This window comes from Pseudorca crassidens, chromosome 12, assembly GCF_039906515.1.
Source record: "Pseudorca crassidens isolate mPseCra1 chromosome 12, mPseCra1.hap1, whole genome shotgun sequence".
Taxonomy (NCBI): domain Eukaryota; kingdom Metazoa; phylum Chordata; class Mammalia; order Artiodactyla; family Delphinidae; genus Pseudorca; species Pseudorca crassidens.
The window spans coordinates 20,190,924-20,204,678 of NC_090307.1; positions in this window are offsets into that span (position 1 = coordinate 20,190,924).

Genomic DNA, 13,755 nt, shown 5'->3' on the forward strand with positions numbered 1-13,755 from the left:
CTGCCAGGAGCTGAAAGAGGCAAAGAAAGATTCTCCCCTAGAGCCTTCAGAGGCAGTGTGGCCCTGCCGACACTTTAATTTTGGACTTCTGGCCTCCAGAACTGTGAGAATAAAGTTCTGTTCCTTTAAGCCACCAAATTTGTGGTAATTTGTTACGATAGCTATAGGAAACTAATATACCCTCACTGGTGTCAGCAGGGCTCAGTGGGAATCTGGGCCTCTGCTCCTAGCTTGCATCAACAAGGTGAAGCAAGGTGTGGGACATGGGGTCAGTCAGCACTCCACTTCCCCTTTCCCTCCCTGGTGTCATCGGGGCCCAGTGGGGAGCTGAGCTTATATTTGCACTTGGAGGCAACAAGTCTATGCAAATCAGTGCCCATTTTTGCCAGCAAGGGGAGCTGAGCTGCCCCCTCACATCTGCAATGAGGGTCGGTCAGTGCTCTACTTTCACCAGGGTGGTGAGAGCAGGGCCTAGTGGGGAGCTGAATGTACATACCCACCAGTCCTCGCATTACACCTCAACTAGGAGACTGCCTGCTGAGATGGAAGGTTCAATAGGATCCAGAGTCCTTTGCAAAGGAAAGAAGAACATCAGAATGGGTAAAAAGAGGTGAAAATGTCAAATGTCATATGCTATTCTCAGGAGTATATTAAATCACATTTGATGGTCGACAGCGGTACAAAAGCAATTCATTGGAGGAAGGACAGCCTTTCAGCAAATGGTGTTGGAGTAACTGACATCCAAAGGCCTAATCCTGCACTTTGTACAAAAACTAACTCAACATGGAACATGGGCTTAAATGTAAAACATTAAACTACAAAACTCCTAGGAGGAAAATCTTCAGAACCTACAGCTAGGCAGAATTCTTACACTGGATACCAAAAGTATGATCCATATAAGGAAAAATAGCAAATTAATCTTCATCAAAATTTAAAATGTATGCTCTAAGAAAGACCCTAGGAAGAAGTATTATGGAAGGTGTCATCTGTAATAACGAAAATCCTATATAACGCAAAAGTTTGAAGGTAATACTGTCATCCAAGTAATATGAAAAATAAAAATAATTTAATTCTAAACTTAGATTTTTCTTTAAATATTTTAAATCTTTCTAATCATGCAGCTTTCCTAATAATTTCAGATATTCAGACATTACTGGAATTACCAAAACAAAATGTTTATATTTAATCAAATGAAATGCTTATTCCCTATGCACCTTCAAATCTTGGATCTTATCTAACTGTGATGTTGGACATATAACATTAATGAACCAGAACTGTGCAACATGATTATATCAGTTAAGAAAATATTTGGGTGCAAAAAAAGAGGACTTTCAGAGAACATAAATGTTGAGAGGTTTATTGCTCTCACACAGGAACTCTGGGAGTGTGCAGTACAGAGCTAATAATAATTGGGACCGGGGAGGCTCTTTACATCACTCAATTCTGCTTCGATTGTAGCTTCTGTCTTTCTGTCCCAGTGGCACTGTCCCAGGGTTCCAAGCAGGACAAAGAAGGGTAAAAGCTAAAAGACATTTTAGCTGATTTCATCCTGGTACGTAGCCTTTTTGGAAACCTCCACGTTCAATCCAAGATGTTCACATCTCATTAGCCAAGAGTGGAACACACGGCCAGACCTGGCATCTGAAGGTATTCTAGCATCTGTAGTAGAAAAAGAAAAAGGGAAGTTCTACTGGGGTGCAGAAATAAAATATTACAACTTCTACTTATGTTCATTTTTTTCAAACAATCAATTCCTAATATATGCTGTGTACCTTGCCTACAGTGTCACACTTCACCAGTTATGAAAGGGTCCTGAGACATATTATAAAAGACATTCTGAGGAGTAAGAATAAGTTCAACAATGTGGAAGTTTTGAAAGTGATCGTTGGCTTTCAGTATATTTTGACAAATTGGGTTTCCTAGGGTTACAGTTAAATTGATATAGTTTTAATGAAAGAAAAACCCTTGGAAAATGGAGAAGTGAATTTAAAAGATTTCTATAAAGAAACTAAGGATTGAAAATGCAAATAATGAAAGCAAAAACGAGAATATAGCAGAGCTGACATTTCATTAATGTGAGATCTTTGCAACATTATAAAGTAAACAATAACAATATATGTAATTAGATCTCATAAGAAGTTAGAAAAATTATCAAGACTATTTGAAATATAAAATTGCATCCACTGTCAACGAAAATGAGCTTCATCCTAAATGTCTTTCATGTCTTAAGATATCTAACAACAATAGAATAAATTTATAATTTTAAACTATGTAAAAATAGAAGTACATTGAATTAAATATACATTTTGGTCAAACAGTAGGTGAGTATTAAAATCAGTATTTGTCCAAATCAAGGCCAGCTCCTATTATCACCATCATAGAATGAACTGGGACATAAGGATAAATCTGAAGTTTTATCAAAAAATATGTATTATAATTTTGTTTAAAATTTTTAGAAGTCTACATTTTCAAGTTTGACAAGAGTGTGCAGGGAAAAATAATTTCTCACTATTGTCAGCTTCTGGACTATACCTACAGTCACTATATTGTACCCCTTCAATACACAGGCTCAAGTGGCACACATAATGATATTACTAACTCCTTTGGACATAAAATCTGGGAAAAGTTTCTTCAGTTCTGTGAGTTTCAAAACGAACTTTGGGGGCTTCTCTGGTGGCGCAGTGGTTGAGAGTCTGCCTGCCGATGCAGGGGACACGGGTTCGTGCCCCAGTCCGGGAGGATCCCACATGCCACGGAGCGGCTACGCCCGTGAGCCATGGCTGCTGAGCCTGCGCGTCTGGAGCCTGTGCTCCGCAACGGGAGAGGCCACAGCAGTGAGACGCCCGCGTACCGCAAAAAAAAAAAAAAAAAAAAAAAAAAAAATGAACTTCAATTTAGGATTCATAGCTTTGGCAAACCTTAAAATTCCTTTAGCAAAATGGCAGTCTACAATAATCACTTTAATAAGTTGCTTTAAATTTTATCCTCCAGTTGAAGGTTGTTTGGGGATTTAATTGGTTGAACAAAATAAGTTGTTTTTCACTAACACTTTTTTTCACTAACACTTTTCTCACATACTTTATCTTTTTCATAAATCAAGATGACTTATATATACTATTGTAAATTATTGTATAACTATTGGTTGCCACAATAATGATGTTTAATAGACAACCATAAAACCTCAGAGGCATACAATTAACTTTATTTATCTTAAGTCTGGCAAACGGCTGTGGGTCATCCGAGAAAGGATGGCCTGGGCTGGAACAACTGGAGTGACGTAGCTCTGCTTCGAGTCTCCATCCTCCAGCAGCCTTGCCTGGAGGTGGAAAAAGACTAAGTGTTTTTCAAGTCTAACATTCCATTGGCAAAGCAAGTCACTCCGCCAAACTTGTAATCCTAAATAAGCAAAGAAATAGAATCTGCCTTTTTAGTGAAACTGTAAAGTCCCATGGTAAAGGAGTATGAATACAAGAGGTGAAGAAGTGAGACCATTAATTCAGCTGATCTATGACATTTCACCGTCTGGTCATAATCACATTCCTTCCACATGCATGATATACTCACTCATTCCCAAGACCCACAGAGGTCTCATATAATCACAGTAACAGACTTCAAGTCTAGAAATTTGTGATATATATCAGGTCCAGATGCAGCTTCTCTTGGTCCAAAGACCTATGAAATAAAAACAAGTTTCCTAGCCCTCTGCCTCAACACACACGCAGCCAATATACAATAATAAAAAAGGAACAGGATAACCACAGTGAATAGTCCCATTGGAAAGGAGGAAGAATGGGAAGCATAGAGTCACTGGTTCATAACAATTCTGATATCCCACTGGGCCTGCCATTCTGACGATGGGGAAATGCTCCCTGATTAGACCCAACCCTGCTCTCTGGGAGCTGCTCCCTGACTCATTGTTCTCCAGCTTTTTGTCACACTATCTGAGATGCCCTCCTTTTCCCATCACCCTCCTTTATTCTTTGTGAAGAAATGATCCTTGTTAGCAGCTGAATAACTTTCTCAGGATGCTTCCTACCCCGAAAGTCAAGAGCCCAGAGACCTTTGTATAGCTTGACCCCTCTTGTCGTCCAGGCAGTTGGTGTTTTTGCTAGTAGTACTCTCTTTAAAACTTTTCAGCTTTCTGTAACTGTCTGGTTATGGTCCATTACATATTCAAAAGCCACACCCCCATAACTGGTATCAACATATACTTCTCTAGATTTTCCTATGGCTAATTTTGGATCTGACTTCTGTGCAACCACACCCTTAGGCTTTTGTCCACTTCAGAAGATCTCAGCACCACCTTAACTCTCTCAGAAGTCTTATCAAAATATCTGATAGTCACAGTGTTCATTTGATGTTTGACACATGTTCACATCTCACTTTGAGACTTTGCTAACTGGGGTGGCTGGAGATAAGATGACAAGTTTTCCAATTTAGCAGTTCTGGCTCTCTATATTACCTTTAACTTCTGCTTGCAACTTAACCATCTTTTTTTTTTTTTTTTAAAGTTCAACTCTTTCTTGTACGTAGTATATTCCATGTAGCTAAAAGCCACCAGGTGGCGGTTTCTACATTTTGCCTGGAGATAAACTTGCCCAAACCCAAAAGTTAATTAGGTGTATTTTCTGTTTTCCAAGGTACCATAGGCAGCTGTTTTATCAAATGTTTCATGAAAGCTTTTTAATAAAGCAGTTTCCTCGTCATTATTTCAACCTCTGCTAACAGTTTTCTCAACTCCCTACTGAAGCCAATACCATATTTTCAGGGTTTTGTTGAACAGCTCCCCACTTGTATGTATTAACTTTTGTAGTAATCTATTAACAAAATAATGCCACAAAACAACGACACATTTTTTGTTGACTCAAGGATATGTGTTCATCATAAAGTTATCAAGTATTTGTACTCTTTCAACATTCATATTAACTGTCAATCTCTTTCCCTACTCAATAACTGAAAATTGTTCATTGTTTTTAATATAAAATTAATAGCTTTCATAATTATTGATTACCGCAATAATAAGCACTCCTTGGCGTGAGCCCTCCCAGAGTCCACGATGAGCCCCAACAAAGAGCCCAGGTAGTATCCAGTGTTGGGTTGACTCAGGCCAAACAACCAACAGGGAGGGAACCCAGCCCCACCCATCAGCAGACAAGTGGATTAAAGTTTTACTGAGCTCTGCCCACCAGAGCAACAGCCAGCTCTACCCACCACCAGTCCCTCCCATCAGGAAACATCCACAAGCCTCTTAGATAGCCTCATCCACCAGAGGGCAGACAGCAGAAGCAAGAAGAACTACAATCCTGCAGCCTGTGGAACAAAAACCACATTCATAGAAAGATAGACAAGATGAAAAGGCAGAGGGCTATGTACCAGATGAAGGAACAAGATAAAACCCCAGAAAAGCAACTTAATGAAATGGAGATAGGCAACGTTCCAGAAAAAGAATTCAGAATAATGATAGTGAAGATGATCCAGGACCTCAGAAAAAAAATGGAGGCAAAGATCGAGAAGATGTAAGAAATGTTTAACAAAGATCTAGAAGAATTAAAGAACAAACAAACAGAGATAAACAATACAATAACTGAGATGAAAAATACACTAGAAGGAATCAATAGCAGAATAACTGAGGCAGAAGAATGGAAAAGTGACCTGGAAGACAGAATGGTGGAATTCACTGCTGCAGAACAGAATACAGAAAAAAGAATGAAAAGAAATGAAGACAGCCTAAGAGATCACTGGGACAACATTAAATGCAACAACATTCACATTATAGGGGTCCCAGAAGGAGAAGAGAGAGAGAAAGGACCCGAGAAAATATTTGAAGAGATTATAGTCGAAACCTTCCCTAACATGGGAAAGGAAATAGCCACCGAAGTCCAGGAAGCACAGACAGTCCCATACAAGATAAACCCAAGGAGAAACAGGCCGAGACACACAGTAATCAGATTGGCAAAAATTAAAGACAAAGAGAAATTATTGAAAGCAGCAAGAAAAAATGACAAATAACATATGAGGGAACTCCCATAAGGTTAACAGCTGATTTCTCAGCAGACTCTACAAGCCAGAAGGGAGTGGCATGACATATTTAAAGTGATGAGAGGGAAGAACCTACAACCAAGAGTACTCTACCCAGCAAGGATTTCATTCAGATTCGATGCAGAAATCAAAAGCTTTACAGACAAGCAAAAGCTAAGAGAATTCAGCACCACCAAACCAGCTCTACGACAAATGCTAAAGCAACTTCTTTAAGTGGGAAACACTAGAGAAGGAAAGGACCTACAATAAACAAACCCAAAACAATTAAGAAAATCGTCACAGGAACATACATATCAATAATTACCTTAAACATGAATGGATTAAATGCTCCAACCAAAAGACAAAAGCTGGCTGAATGGATACAAAAACGACACCTATATATATGCCATCTAAAAGAGACCCACTTCAGACCTAGAGACACATACAGACCGAAAGTGAAGGGATGGAAAAAGATATTCTATGCAAATGGAAATCAAAAGAAAGCTGGAGTAGCAATACTCATATCAGATAAAATAGACTTTAAAATAAAGAATGTGACAAGAGACAAGGAAGGACACTACATAATGATCAAGGGATAAATCCAAGAAAAAGATATAACAATTATAAACATATATGCACCCAACATAGGAGCACCTCAATACATAAGGCAACTGCTAACAGCTCTAAAAGAGGAAAGTGACAGTAACACATTAATACTGGGGGATTTTAAGACCTCACTTACACCAATGGACAGATAATCCAAACAGAAAATTAATAAGGAAACACAAGCTTTAAAAGACACAATAGGCCAGATAGATTTAATTGATATTTATAGGACATTCCATCCAAAAAAGGCAGATTACACTTTCTTCTCAAGTGCACATGGAACATTCTCCAGGATAGATCACATCTTGGGTCACAAATCAAGCCTCAGTACATTTAAGAAAATTGAAATCATATCAAGCATCTTTTCTGACCACAACGCTGTGAGAATAGAAATCAATTATAGGGAAAAAAACATTAGAAACACAAACACATGGAAGCTAAACAATACATTACTAAATAACCAAGAGGTCAGTGAAGAAATCAAAGAGGAAATCAAAAAATACCTAGAGACAAATGACAATGAAAACACAATGATCCAAAACCTATGGGATGCAGCAAAAGCAGTTCTAAGAGGGAAGTTTATAGTTATACAAGCCTACCTAGAGAAACAAGAAAAATCTCAAATAAACAATCTAACCTTACACCTAAAGGAACTAGAGAAAGAGAAATAAACAAAACCCAAAGTTAGCAGAAGGAAAGAAATTATAAAGATCAGAGCAGAAATAAATGAAATAGAAACAAAGAAAACAATAGCAAAGATCAATAAAGCTAAAAGCTGGTTCTTTGAGAAGATAAACAAAATTGATAATCCATTATCCAGACTCATCAAGAAAAAGAGGGAGAGGACTCAAATCAATAAAATTAGAAATGAAAAAGGAGAAGTTACAACAGACACCACAGAAATACAAAGCATCCTAAGACACTACTACAAGCAACTCTATGCCAATAAAATGGACTACCTGGAAGAAATGGACAAATTCTTAAAAAGGTACAACCTTCCAAGACTGAATCAGGAAGAAATAGAAAATATGAACAGACCAATCACAAGTAATGAAATTGAAACAGTGATTAAAAATCTTCCAACAAACAAAAGTCCAGGACTAGATGGCTTCACAGGTGAATTCTATCAAATATTTAGAGAAGAGCTAACACCCATCCTTCTCAAACTCTTCCAAAAAATTGCAAGGAAGGAAAACTCCCAAACTCATTCTTTGAGGCCACCATGATGCTGATACCAAAACCAGACAAAAATACTACAAAAAAAGAAAATTACAGACCAATATCACTGATGAATATAGATGCAAAAGTCCTCAACAAAATACTAGCCAACAGAATCCAACAACACATTAAAAGGATCATACACCATGATCAAGTGGGATTTAACCCAGAGATGCAAGGATTCTTCAATATACGCAAATCAATCAGTGTGATACACAATATTAACAAATTGAAGAAGAAAAACCATATGATCATCTCAATAGAGGCAGAAAAATCTTTTGACATAATTCAACACCCATTTATGATAACAACTCTCCAGAAAGTTGGCATAGAGGGAACTTACCTCAACATGGTAAAGGCCATATATGACAAACCAACAGCAAACATCATTCTCAATGGTGAAAAAGTGAAAGCATTTCCTCTAAGATCAGGAAAAAGACAAGGATGTCCACTCTCACCACTATTATTCAACATAGTTTTGGAAGTCCTAGCCACAGCAATCAGAGAAGAAAAAGAAATAAAAGGAATAGAAATTGGAAAAGAAGAAGTAAAACTGTCACTGTTTGCAGATGACATGATACTATACATAGAGAATCCTAAAGATGCCACCAGAAAACTAGTAGAGCTAAACAATGAATTTGCTAAGGTTGCAGGATACAAAATAAATGTACAGAAATCTCTTGCATTCCTATACAGTAATGATGAAAAATCTGAAAGAGAAATTAAGGAAACACTTCCGTTTACCACTGCAACAAAAAGAATAAAATACCTAGGAATAAACCTACCTCGGGAGACAAAAGTCCTGTATGCAGAAAACTATAAGACACTGATGAAAGATATTAAAGATGATACCAACAGATGGAGAGATACACCATGTTCTTGGATTGGAAGAATCAATATTGTGAAAATGACTATACTACCCAAAGCAATCTACAGATTCAATGCAATCCCTATCAAATTACCAATGGCATCTTTTACAGAACTAGAACAAAAAGTCTTAAAATTTGTATGGAGACACAGAAGACCCTAAATAGCCAAAGCAGTCTTGAGGGAAAAAAACGGAGCTGGAGGAATCAGACCCCCTGACTTCAGACTATACTACAAAGCTACAGTAATCAAGACAATATGGTATTGGCACAAAAACAGAAATATAGATCAATACAACAGGATAGAAAGCCGAGAGATAAACCCATGCACATATGGTCAACTAATCTATGATAAAAGAGGAAAGGATATACAATGGAGAAAAGACAGTCTCTTCAATAAGTGGTGCTGGGAAAACTGGACAGCTACATGTAAAAGAATGAAATTAGAACACTCCCTAACACCATACACAAAAATAAACTCAAAATGGATTAGAGACCTAAATGTAAGACCAGACATTATAAAACTCTTAGAGGAAAACATAGGAAGAACACTCTTTGACATAAGTCACAGCAAGATCTTTTTTGACCCGCCTCCTAGAGTAATGGAAATAAAAACAAAAATAAACAAATGGGACCTAATGAAACTTCAAAGCTTTTGCACAGCAAAGGAAACCATAAACAAGACGAAAAGACAACCCTCAGAATGGGAGAAAATATTTGCAAATCAATCATTGGACAAAGGATTAATCTCAAAAATATATAAACAGCTCGTGCAGCTCAATAGTAAAAAAACAAACAACCCAATCCTAAAATGGGCAGAAGACCTAAATAGACATTTCTCCAAAGAAGCCTTACAGATGGCCAAGAAGCACATGAAAAGCTGCTCAACATCACTAATTATTAGAGAAATGCAAATCAAAACTACAATGAGGTATCACCTCACAGCAATTAGAATGGGCATCATGAGAAAATCTACAACAAATGCTGGAAAGGGTGTGGAGAAAAGGGAACCCTCTTGCACTCTTGGTGGGAATGTAAATTGATACAGCCACTATGGGAACAGTATGGAGGTTTCTTAAAGAACTCAAAATAGAATTCCCATACGATCCAGCAATCCCACTATTGGGCATATACCCTGAGAAAACCATAATTCAAAAAGACACATGCACCCCAATGTTCATTGCAGCACTATTTACAATAGCCAGGACACAGAAGAAACCTAAATGCCCATCGAGAGATGAATGGATACAGAAGATGTGGTATATATATACAATGGAATATTACTCGGCCATTAAAAGGAACGAAATTGGGTCATTTGTAGAGACGTGGATGCATCTAGAGACTGTCATACAGAGTGAAGTAAGTCAGAAAGAGAAAAATATCATATATTAACGCATATATGTGGAACCTAGAAAAATGGTACAGATGACCCGGTTTGCAGGGCAGAAATAGGGACGTAGATGTAGAGAATAAACGTATGAACACCAAGGGCGGAAGGCGGCGGGGGGTGGGGTGGGGGTGTGATGAATTGGGCGATTGGGATTTGCATGTATACACTGATGTGTATAAAATGGATAACTAATAAGGGGAAAAAAAAAAAAGATCACTAGTGGGAAGCAGCCGCATAGCACAGGGAGATCAGCTGGGTTTTTTGTGTCCACCTAGATGGGTAGGATAGGGAGGGTGGGAGGGAGATGCAAGAGGGAGGGGATATGGAGATATATATATATATATATATATATATATATACATTTAGCTGATTCACTTTGTTATAAATCAGAAACTAACACACCATTTTAAAACAAATATAGTCCAATAAAGATGTTAAAATAAATGAATGAATGAATTTTAAAAATGTAAAAAAAAAAAACTTGAACACTAAATTAATTGGCATTTATACAACACTCCACCAACAGCAAAATACATATTCAAGCACACACAGAATATTACTTAGTTACAGCACATTTGGGGCCATAAAACATCTCAAAACTTATTTCAAAATGTTCTGCAGTAGAATGAAGAATTTTTCTGCTCTTCGTCCAGAGTCCCTGGCATGGAGCTCCTAAAACATTTAGAATTTCCCAAATGGGAGTGTCTTTGTTATTCATCATGGACACTGACAATGTATGCTAATGAGGTGATTCGTTGTGGGTCCCTAGATAGCTTATATCAACAAGATGACTTAGGATGGAGATAGCCCACATCAGAAAGACCAACCACTTGATTAGAATGTTGAGGCTTTGAGCCAGTCTGACATCCAGGGAGGGTAGGACAGGGAAGCTGGAGATGGAGTTCAATCACATGGCCAATAATTTACTAAATCCTCCCTATGTAATGAAACTCCAAGAATAACTCTTGACTTCCTTAGATCTTAAAAGTTCTCATCACAAGGAAAAAAAAAATTAACTATGTGTGGTTACAGATGTTAACTAGACTTATTATGGTGGTCATTTTGCAATATATACAAATACTGAATCAATATGTTTTACACATGAAACATGTTATATATCAATTATATCTCAATTAAAAAAAAAAACTCCAAACTTCCTGATCCCTTGATATATTTTATTTCTTGACCTGGATGTTACATAGTTTTCGCTTATGATTACCCATTAACATGTCCATTCATTTATGTACTTTCCTATACACATATTTGACAATAGAAACTTTAAAATATCGATATTAATCCAGATTCAATGAAAGACATAAATCTGCAGATTCAGAAAGCACCCAAATCCCAAACATGATAAAAATAAATATATATTTTGACATATAGTAAAAACTGCAGACCTCCAAAGATAAAAGTAAATATATTTTAAAACAACCCGAGAAGTCAATTCTAAATCCACAGTTCTGAAGACATAATTTCAGAAAGTAAAAATAATCCTATTTTGAAGAAACATCTGCAATACAAGAAAAAAAGGTGAGCCTCCCCCCCACCAACAAAGATAAACATGTGAGCAAACCCAAACATTAACTATATAAAATACTAACAATATCCAATTTGGAGGTTATATAAAGAACTAGAGGAATTTGATTAAAATTAATATATTTTAACATCTTTGTGTTGTTTGGAAAGAGGGTACAGATATATACAATTTTTAGATGTTAAGTATGTTAAATTTTTAAGGATAATCAAAAACTTAGAATGTTTAAATTTCAAATCAGTAGAAGGAAAATAGAAAATTCAACCAAGCCAAAAGGAAGACAGGAAAGGGATAAGGATGGGAAAGAAGCATAGCATAGAAAAAGAAAAAAATAGAAAGCACAAAATAAGATGGAAAAAGTAAATCCAAACAGACTTGCACTTCTGCACTATGGTGGGATAGATACTCTTAAGTGTTCTCCCAATACAAAACACTAGATTCTGAAGAAAACAAACGATTTAATTCATTGCTGGGTTGTGCTATGTAAGAGAAATTTCCAGGTCCCATCCCTCTATACTCACACAGGGGAAAAAAAAATTGAGCTGAAACAAAAGCAGGAAAGGAGCAGGAAGCATCAGGCAAGAAGCAAACTTGTCTGAGTGCTGAAAATAAGACAAAGACAAACTGCATTCAGTCAGGAACCTTGCCGGGGCTACAGTGGTGCCAATGGGTTTGGTACTACCTCACTGGAAGCAAATGCAAAATCACATCTGAAGGAAAGTATACACAATTTAGGTCCTTTGTTTTCCCACAGATTTAGCTTAGCCACACACTAAAGAAAACAAGCCAAAATAGTACACAACAGTATTTAGTACACAATGGTACACACAAAAATTTAGACTTATAAGACTTAAAATACTGAAATGATCAGAAATAGAATATGAAATATTTATGAAAATTTTAAAATTAGAAATGGACTTACAAGAGACTATAATGAATAAACAGGAAGATTAGAAAAAGAATAAAATGAAGAATATAACTACTGACATTAAAACCATCATTAGTGTTTTTAAATCGATCAGACATTGCTGAAAAATGAATTACTAAATAAGACACAGAGCTGATGAAATTAACCAAAATGCAGCACAAACAAGATGATGAAAAATATGAAAGATTAAAGGACATGATAGAGTAAGAAAGTCCATCATTTGTGCAATCAGAGTCCTAGAAGGATAGAGCAGCAGTATTTGAAGAGTGGCTAAAAATTTAATAGAACTAAAATGAATTGAAAGATACAGAAAGCCAGCATACACCAAGAATAAATAAAAAGAAATTCACATCTCCAAACATTATAGTAAACCTGTAGAACACCAAAGAAAAAAGAGATTATTTTATTAAAAGTAGATAGAGATAAAAAGATAATCTAAAAAGTCAGACGCTGAGGCACAAAGATGTTGAAAGACCAACTTAAGGCCACAGAATAAATAAATAGCAGAGCGGTGATATACCCCTTGCATTCTCACTTAAGAAAGTGTACTTTTTACTACTTCATTTTCTCTTTTTAAACTGTCCCAAACTGTTTACTTTACTTTTCTTAACCTTTTTTTTTTTTCTAACTTTTCAGTTGTCCAATGATTTCTGGCTGAAACAATTACAAGGATTATTAGAAACTTTGTAAAAATGTATTATCCAAAAAAGTAATATATCCCTTCATATGAATTTTAACTACCTTACCAGAATACTGCATGTAGAAAATTCTATAGCCTTTGATCCTAAGCACTAAATATTTGCATGGTAAATAATTTCTGACATTCTTGCTCCAAGTTATTGTTTTTGATAACCCCAACTCCCTGTTAAAAATCCTTGTTAGGGAATTTTCAGATGTCAAGAAATCTAAAACTAATTAAAAGTCCTCACCAGGAAGAAAATATTTTTAAACAACTTTTATTCACGTTTGTACACTTTATTTTTATCCTTTCTTTCTTATATCTGGAAAGGATATAAACTTGAGAACAGACCTACTCCAATCCAATGCTGACCCACACTTTGGGGCCTTCTAGAAACATTCTCTATGTCCTGCAAATTATAAAATGTCCACAAGCTTATATCTGATTCTTAATCTTGAAGGCAAAAGGGGAACGCAACAACAATGGGAGAAATAGGATACCCATCAATTTAGT